Genomic DNA, 7039 nt, shown 5'->3' with positions numbered 1-7039 from the left:
ATGGGGGCAGCCATATTGTGTATTGGAGTGATGTTAAATCTGCATATTACTCTTTTATTAGATAGGATAGAGGCCTGGTGCACAGGTGGGAGCCAGCTAGTTTGCCCTGAAGGGCATCCCAGATCAGGGTGGGGGTTCCCTTGGGGTGTGGGGCGGCCTGGGTGAAGGGCCTGTTGTGATTTGCAGGCTGGTCACACCCCCTGGTGACCCAAGTAGAGGCCCTGGTATCTGGAATTTATTTACCTACTACGATTAAAACTTCATAGCATGGAGCGGAGGCCTAGGCCTGCCAGGGCTGCAGAAGCTTTGCTTCCTCCATTGCTGGGGGCAACCCAAGCCTCCCGCTCTTTCCAGCTCAGTGGCTGCCACCATTTCTGTTTGGATTTGTTTAGCTTCTCTAATTGGAACTTTGTAGCCTTGAGTGGAGGCTTAGGCCTGCAACTGCACGCAGAAAGCTTGGCTTCCTTTGTTACCGGGGAAACCCAAGCCTCCCTCCTGCTCTCTGTGGCTGTATCGATCTTGGTTGGGTTTATTTGCATATTTGCTCATGAATGGCTGGTGGGCGTGGCTTGTGGGCATAGCTGAGTTAGGGTCAATTTGCATATTACTCTTTTATTAGGTAGGACAATGAATTGTAAGAAAACAAACTGTCTTTCACCTGACATTCTCAGGTAATCTAAGTGAATTTACTTGTTTTTCTCATTAATACACTAAGCCAGTGATGGCGAACCTATGACATGCGTGTCAGCACTGACACGTGTAGCCATTTCTAATGACACGCGGCCGCTGAGGCAGCCGCATGCCAAGGATGAAACATTTGCTACTCCTGAGGATGAAACATTTGCGACTAGAGTCTTGGAGTTAGAGTCTAACTCCAAGACTCTAGTCGCAAATGTTTCATCCTCCCCTATAAGACACTCTGCCGGAGGTCTGTAGGCCAAAACAACAGAAGTCCGGCCCAGAGCATCTAATTCTGGGACTTCCGGTTAAGCCGGGATCTTTGCCCTCACTTCTGCCTGCAGAGCAGGGAGCAGCGGAACACAGCGGGGGACACATCTCTGGGGGCCCTGCCATTACCAGTAACCAAATAACAGTTAACCACAGCAACCATTATCTACTGTTCTGGGGTGTCATGGATTTCTAATCCATCATTACTGAGATAAGTGAGGGGGAGGCTGGGAGAGGCGAGGGTTTGTGGCGTGCTATGGGTGCTGTTTCCCGCCATTAGAAATAGCGGCAGCCATTTTAATTCACATAAGGAACACCATCTTGCTCCATAGTGCAGACTCCATTTCACCACTATTACTGTTGTGCATCCTTATTAACCCCTATTTCTGCTTATTAACCCTGCCCTTTCCTAAAAGACAGTTTTATGTACCATTTTGTGGTTAGTTAGGCTAGTTAACCCCTAATTGCCTGCAGGCCTAACAAGCTATCTATAATTCTATCTTCTGTCACTGCCCCCCTGATGGAGAACCCAAAAAATAAAAAAAACTAAGGTTAAGTAAAGGAAGTGGTAGTAGCAGTGGCTGACCCTTTCAAGAGACATGGACCAAGATATATGGCTTTGTAGAAAAAAATGGCAGATGATTTTGCGTTCTATGTACTGAAACAGTATTAAGCAGAACGTGGAATATAAATAGACATTTTGAAACTAATCATTCCCAGCTCTTGGAAAAAAGTGAGGATGAAAGAAAGGAATACATTTCCAGGCAGCTACGTCTTTATAAGAGCCAATCTAATTCCATCCTTAAATTTATGAAAGGCTCTACAAATTTAACATCTGCAAGTTTGAGCATTGCTCACTCTATAGCTCAGCATGGAAAAGCGCTCAGTGAGGAAGAATTTATTAAAGAAACTCTCCTAAGAAGTGCACCAGTTCTATTTCACGATATGCAGAATAAAGATGCAATTATTAAGAGAATATCTGAGTTACCACTCAGTAGAAATATCATAAAAGACTGTATAATGAGACTGAACACAAACATACAACATCAATTAAAGAGAGACATAAGGAAGTGTAAATATTTTTCGATCTTTCTTGATGAAACTACTGATGTCATATCACAATCTCAATTGGCCATTATTGGTCGATCTTCTGATGGTCTCACAATGAGAGAACAGTTGATAAAGTTAGTATCAGTATCAACAAGTAAATCAGGAAGCAAAATATGTAAGGTTGTTATACAAACATTTCGTGACCTAAGCATTGATATCTCTAAAGTTGTGTCAGTGACAACAGATGGGGCACCAAATATGGTGGGAGAAAAAAGTTGGATTTGTCAAATTGTTTACAGAAGCTATTGGACATCAGATTGTGCCTTTTCATTGTATTATCCATCAGGAGGCTTTATGTGCCAAGGCAGGATTCACCGACTTAAACGACTTAATGTCAGTTGTTACAAAAATAGTTAGTTTAATAGCTGCTCGCCCCTTCACAAGCGAGTATTTTCGGCACTTTTACTGGAGGTTGATTCCACCTACAGTGGACTGCTGATGTACAATAATGTAAGATGGCTGAGCCGAGGCAAAGTTCTTGAGCGCTTTGTGGAGTGCTTTGAAGAAATTAAGGTATTTCTTGACGATAAGGATCTGGGAAACTTTCCTCAGCTTAATGATGATAAGTGGGTCAACACCCTGATGTTTTTTACAGATCTCTCTGTTCATATTAATGAACTGAACTTAAAGTTACAAGGTTTTGGCAAAAGTATTGACGTTATGTTTGGATACATAAAAGCTTTTGAAAGTAAAGTTAAAATTTTCAAGCGAGATGTAGAAACTAAAACTTATAAGTATTTTCCTTGAGGAACAAAGTATTTTGAGAAGGCCAGTGCAGCTGTACAAAATGAAATGGAACTCTTGCATATGAAGTACCAGCATGTTTTAGACTCATTACTTGAGCAGTTTAGTGATAGGTTTAGTCAATTTAGAAGTCTAAAACAGACCATGAAAATAATTAAGTATCCTGATGTAGTAGTCTACAGTAGTTTGGAATTAAATGGTTTCCAATGGATGCATATTGATGATTTGGAGATGCAACTTGCAGAATTTCAAGACAGTATCTGGGCTCAGGTGTTTGTCGACTTGAGGTCAAAGCTTGAGAATCTGGAAAGGTGCCGCTTGGAGAATCAAGAGGAGTGCCACTACGAACAGGAAATTTGGAGTGCCTGGAACCGACTACCAGACACTTTTAGCACCCTGAAAAATATAGCAATGGTTTACTCACAATTTTTCCCTCTACATACTTTTGTGAGGCCTTATTCTCAGCGTTAAATAATATCAAAACCAACAAAAGAAACAGATTGACAGATGAAGTTAGTAGCGCTTGCTTGGGCCTGAAGTGTACAAAATACCCCCCTTCAATTGAAGATTTAGCCAATGAAATTCAGCAACAAAAATGTCACTAATAGGCAGGTTAGTTAAAGAATTTCCCCTCCCCCTCACTTATCTTAGTTCACGGCACCCCACACAAGCTAAATAATATCAAGACCAACAAAATAAACCAACTGACGGATGAACAAAGAAGTCCCTAAGCAGGTAAGTTAAATATTTAGTTTTTGGTTTATTAAATACAATTATATATAACATACATTTAAGTTATTTAAACTATAAATATCACGAAATAATGTTTTTTCCTCAAAGTGACACACTACCCGAGTTATGCTCAGTTTTTTGGCGAAGTTTGACACACCAAGCTCAAAAGGTTGCCCATCACTGTCCTAGTCTATCCTCACCTACTAGAGTTATGATTCTTCATATAGTTCTGTTTTTAATTGTTTAAAGGTTAATAAGATAATTCTAAACATTAAGTCTATATTCATTTCTTGAATTATCACCATTGCATAGTTTCCACTGATAAACTTCTTAGTTATAATGCTTTCAATTTTATACATGTAACTCAAACTTGCATAAAATAACCGGTATTATTATTATTTTTAAAAATATATTTTATTGATTTTTTACAGAGAGGAGGGAGAGGGACAGAGAGTTAGAAACATCAATCAGCTGCCTCCTACACACCCCCTACTGGGGATGTGCCTGCAACCAAGGTACATGCCCTTGACCGGAATCGAACTTGGTACCCTTCAGTCCACAGGCCAACGCTCTATCCACTGAGCCAAACTGATCAGGGCTGTATTATTATTTTATTTCACGTAACATCACTATTTGTAATTTTATAGGTATCAGGATTAATTATTTTAGAGGCTCAATCATATTATAATGGTTCTTTAGAATCCATTCTGCCATTGCACCATTAATTTCATATTTAACAAATTGGTTATTCAGGCTCTAAGCATCAGAAGAAGAAGAAGAATAGACATCTTGTCATGTGGTATTTAGGAGTAAAAATTTTCTTACAAGTATTAATTTTACTACTTATTGGCAGGATTAAGTCACATGCTCATTCTTGAACTAATTACTTAGAAAAGTAGTTGATGTAAATTTGGACTAACCCAGCTTTTCCTGGATATGACAGTAGTTAATTTCTTCTGAGTTACATGGCTTCAAGGAAAATATAAACACTAATTCTTATTATCAACTAGAAAAAAACGGTAGTGACTTAACATTCATAATATGTAATCAATAAATGTATTTTACCTCTGTTGTAACATAGTAGTTATTCTAGTTAGACCTGAATTAATAAATACATACTTTCTAAAATTATATGTTTGCCCTAGTCAGTTTGGCTAAGTGGATAGAGCATTGGCCTGTGGACTGAAAGGTCCCAGGTTAGATTCTGGCCAAGGGCACATGCCTGGGTTGCTGGCTCAATTCACAGTACAGGGCATGCAGGAGGCAGCCGATCAATGATTCTCTCTCATCATTGATGTTTCTATCTCTCTATTTCTCTCCCTTCCTCTCTGAAACCAATTAAAATATATAAAAAAATAGAAAAATCTATATAATAAAAGCCTAAGCGACCATTATGGCAGAACGACCAGAATAACTGGTCACTATGATGTGCACTGACCACCAGGGGGCAGACGCTCAATGTAGGAGCTGGCCCCTGGTGGTCAGTCTGCTCCCACAGGAGGAGCGCCACTTGGGCAGAAGCTGGGCTCATGGCTGGTGAGCACAGTGGCGATGCCCGCCTCCGTGGCAGTGCTAAGGATCAGTGACCTGAGAGGTAAGGAGCAGCAAGCAGGTGGGCAGTAAGGAGCAAGGGGTCCTGGACTGCGAGAGGGCACAGGCCGGGCTGAGGGATCCTCCCGCCCAGTACATGAATTTTGTGCACTGGGCCTCTAGTAAATAAATAAAATTATATGTTATTGTTGTAAGGACACATAACATTATATCTACCTTCTTAATACATTTTTAACTATACAATGTATTATTATTGACTATGGGTACAGTGTTGTACAGCATTCCACATCATTGTTGTGAATAATGCTTCAATAAATATGGGATGCTTTTATCTCTTCAAGGTCCTGATTTCATTCTTTTGGGTAAGCCTCCAGAAATGATATTTTTTGGGGTAAGCCTCCAGAAATGGGATTCCTAAATCATATGGTAGTTTTATATTTAATTTTTTGGGGGAACTGCCTATTTTCCATAGTAGTCATACCATTTTGCATTTCTACCAGCTGAATCAAACTAAAATGTTTTCTACAACCAAGAAAACAGGCAATTGAGTGAAATTGCAACCCACAAAAAAATAATATATTTGTAAACCATACATCTGATAAGGGGTTAATCTCCAAAATAAATATGGAACTCTTACAACTTGATATTAAAGAAAAACTAATAACCTGATAAAAATAGACTAAAGATTTAAATAGATATTTTCCCTAAAATGCTATACAAATGTTCAACAGGTATATGAAAAAATAATGCTCAGTATCGCTAATCATCAGGAAAATCTAAATCAAAACCATAATTAAATAATTTTTTGCTTTAAATTAATTGACGGGTGTGTCTACATTAGCACTTCACTGAAAACAAGGTAGAGAATGGATTAGAATCCATTTGGAACCAGATAAAATGATCACCTTGATATAATTGACTTTATTTAATTATACTTATTTATCTATATAATTTTATTTCAAATTAATTTAATACTTAGGTCTGAAGAGTTTTCTAACATTTTGAAGCTTAAAACTCTTAAATGACTGAGTTAAAAGCTATGTTTAAAGCAATAGTTGAAAATCCCAAGTTCAGCGTAAATACAACATATTGTTCACTTGAAGGTGGTAGGAAGTATGTGTATCATTCTGCTATAAATTGGGACTCCTGAGGAAGGTCATATAAGACTGAGTGTGTGAAGTGCAATCTCAGACTATCTTATTGATAATAGCTCCCAAGCTGCCAGTAAAAAGATTCCTCTAAAAGGGTAAGAAACTCAAGTCTCTAGTAATTGCAAAAAGGGTAACTTGGCTCCTTTTGTTGGGAGAAATACAGTTTTTAAAGTTAAACTGATCGATGCAAAAAACTGTGAATTATATGAACAGCAGTATTTCTGAAGGAGTGAGAACTACTTTAAAACTCTGTTTTTACTACAATATCTTAAAACGAGTAATTATTACCTCAGTTTTCTCTGGGGTCCACCCATCCAATAGATGGCAAGTCTGCTCTGGGAACAACAGGGTTGAGGTTTTCTTTGAGGTTCTGAGTTGTAAGAGGCACTCACTGGCCCTGGAGTGTATATCAGAAAAAAAAATCAGTTTGTATAAAAATATCTTAATGTTCTGGATGGTGGGCAAATGGTGGTAATGCTGGTCTGACCCTCTCTGGTTTGGTCCTGGGCAACCTGTAGTGACACACAGCTGTTAACTGCTAGTATGGCAAGGCCACGTCAGCGTCTTCCATCTCTGGACTGCTTCTCTTCTGTCTTGATGGCTGGAGTAGTCCTGTTGATTCCTCTCTGTTGCTGGAATCCACATGGTCTCGGAGTTGTTTTCTGAAAATATACAAACATATTCTTGACCAAAAGTTAATAAAGGATTATTTTCTATAAATTTGACTTGGGATCCTATTTTATTTTTTGCCCAAATGATTTTCCTCTGGCTTGTTTTGACACCTTGTGTGTTTTTCATGGGTG

At 38.8% G+C, this 7039-nt stretch overlaps 1 long non-coding RNA gene across 1 annotated transcript; it reads right to left on the bottom strand.

The window, feature by feature from the left end:
- Positions 1–2969: 2969 nt before the first annotated feature.
- On the bottom strand, positions 2970–6819 carry LOC129148087 (uncharacterized). The gene is made up of 3 exons (XR_008555267.1): positions 6724–6819; positions 6525–6633; positions 2970–3198 (listed from the first exon to the last, which is right to left on the bottom strand). It is a non-coding gene; the product is annotated as an uncharacterized LOC129148087 (long non-coding RNA).
- Positions 6820–7039: the final 220 nt, after the last annotated feature.

The sequence above is a fragment of the Eptesicus fuscus genome, chromosome 3, assembly GCF_027574615.1.
Source record: "Eptesicus fuscus isolate TK198812 chromosome 3, DD_ASM_mEF_20220401, whole genome shotgun sequence".
Lineage (NCBI taxonomy): Eukaryota > Metazoa > Chordata > Mammalia > Chiroptera > Vespertilionidae > Eptesicus > Eptesicus fuscus.
Note: the sequence above shows the minus strand (reverse complement) of the source record. Positions and strands in the feature narration are given on the sequence as shown.